This window comes from Pteropus vampyrus, unplaced genomic scaffold (assembly GCF_000151845.1).
Source record: "Pteropus vampyrus isolate Shadow unplaced genomic scaffold, Pvam_2.0 Scaffold63, whole genome shotgun sequence".
Classification (NCBI taxonomy): Eukaryota; Metazoa; Chordata; class Mammalia; order Chiroptera; family Pteropodidae; genus Pteropus; species Pteropus vampyrus.
In genome coordinates this window covers 8,413,380-8,415,515 of record NW_011888844.1, presented here as the reverse complement: position 1 = coordinate 8,415,515, position 2,136 = coordinate 8,413,380, and the positions used below count along the sequence as shown (strand labels likewise).

At 31.1% G+C, this 2,136-nt stretch overlaps 1 pseudogene; it reads left to right on the top strand.

The window, feature by feature from the left end:
* The first annotated feature begins 1,118 nt into the window (after positions 1–1,118).
* On the top strand, positions 1,119–1,237 carry LOC111740417 (annotated as a pseudogene).
* The last annotated feature ends 899 nt before the right edge of the window (positions 1,238–2,136 follow it).

The following is a 2,136-nucleotide window of genomic DNA, read 5'->3' as shown; positions in this document are numbered from 1 at the left end:
AATATAGTTAAAAATGACCTTATTACCTAAAGGGGGGAGGGAGGAGGTAAATAAGGGTAAAGGGGATCAAATATTTAATGGCAGAAAGAAATTTAACCTTGGGTGGTGAACACACAATGCAATATACAGATGATGTATTAAAGATTGTACGCTTAAATGAGATATAAGTCTTTTAACCAATGTCATCCTGATAAATTTAATTTATAAAGTTTTACCATGCTTGGAAAGTTACTTTTAGTTAAAGAGAATCAAAAATTAAGTAATTACGATAAGTCACCTTGTATTATTTTGTAATTTATACAAATAGAATATTTAAATATTAAATCAGAATTTCAATCTATTTGCTATTTTTAACATGTGTTATAAAAATTTCTAATACATACAGAAATAGAGTAGTATGATAAACATTAATATATTCATTTTTCATGTTCAACAATTATTGATTCTTGTTCAACTTTATTTCAGTATACTGGATATCCCTTTTGTTTTTAGGTAAATCCTAGACATTATAATTATATCATATATAATTATTTCATTATGTATCTTTAAAAGACAAAGTTTCTTCAGCAGGTAGGCCCAGAAAACGACCATCCTCTCTTGCTCGTAATAGGAAAACAAACAAACAAAAAAAAACCAAAGAGCCCCATCTCCTACCCCCTACCCAGCAAAAAGAGGAAAGTCCAAGCAAGCACATCCCTTTTCAACTGGAGACCTTGAAGAAAACAAGTGAAGAATCCCATATTTAGTCCCCTTACCTGAAGGCAGTAAGTGAGCCGGGGCAGAGGTCCTCTTCCTCATTAACTTATTAGTGGAGATAGAGAGGAAAATCTGGACTCCTACCTTAGCCCATCAGTGGCCATCAGTATCCCTCACTCTCTAAATTAGAGTGAAAGAAGAATAGAAGGAAAATGGAGCTGAAAAAGGTATTTTTAAAACCAGCATAGAAAGTTCAGGGTAAACATCTGAAAATGCAAATGTGAAACTGACCAGATCCAACATGCCAAAAGTTTAAAAACAAAACTACATCGTGGAGTTCCACCCATATTTTTAGTGGACTCCAAGCACATATATGATACAGACCCAAACATCACCACAATGGACTCTAAAAACTAAAGCACATCTACAGCCATGCTACTCTGAACAAGCCCGATCCCATCTGATCTTGGAAGCTAAGCAGGGTCGGGTCTGGTTAGTACTTAGATGGGAGACCACCTAGGAAGACCAGGTGCTGTAGATGTAAAATAAAAATAAATAAATAAAATAAGAGATTGTAAGCTGACAAGTTCCTTGCACTCTGTGCAGTCAACCAAGAGTTGCCTTGACTATAAATAAATAAATAAATAAATAAATAAATAAATAAATAATAAGTAAATAAAACAAAAGTGCCATTAAATAGCCCATAAAAGTGACTTATGGCTTTTAGTTTAAATATAAACAGATGATTGCCTACAAAAATAGAATATTAATAGGATTCAAAGTCTTCTAATTGCATCCGAAGTGCCCACAATACAGCTGAAAAACATTAATTGTACCAAGATCCAGTATATGTACAAATTGAGTGAAAAATGAAAATTAACACATGCTAACACTGAAATTATTCAGATGGTAAAATTGCCTGACAAGGATTTTAATGTAGCCATGAAAAAAGCTTCAAAAATTAATTTCAAATTTTTGAAACAAATTAAAATATGGAAAATCTAAGCAAGGAAGTAGAAGTTATAAAAAGAAACAAATAGAAATTATAGAACAGAAAAATACAATGATAGGAATTATAAAAACTCACTAGATAGGTTCAGTAGTAAAGTGAAGATAACAGAAAATAAAATCATTGAACTATGAGAAAGATGAATGTAATTTACCTAATCTGAACAATAGCAAAGAAATAGACTGTGAAAAAATATATAATGATCAAGAATCTAAGGAATGATAATTGAATCATCAGAAATCTGAAAGTTCTCACTGAAAAATTCTACCAAACAGGTAAAAAAAAAAAAAAAAAAAAGGATTAGTATAAATTCTACACAATTATTTTATAAAATAGAAAAGAAGGAAATACTTTCCAACTCATGAGGCCAGTATATGCTGATACCAAAATCAGACATACAAAAAAACTACAAACCAATATCTCTCATAAAA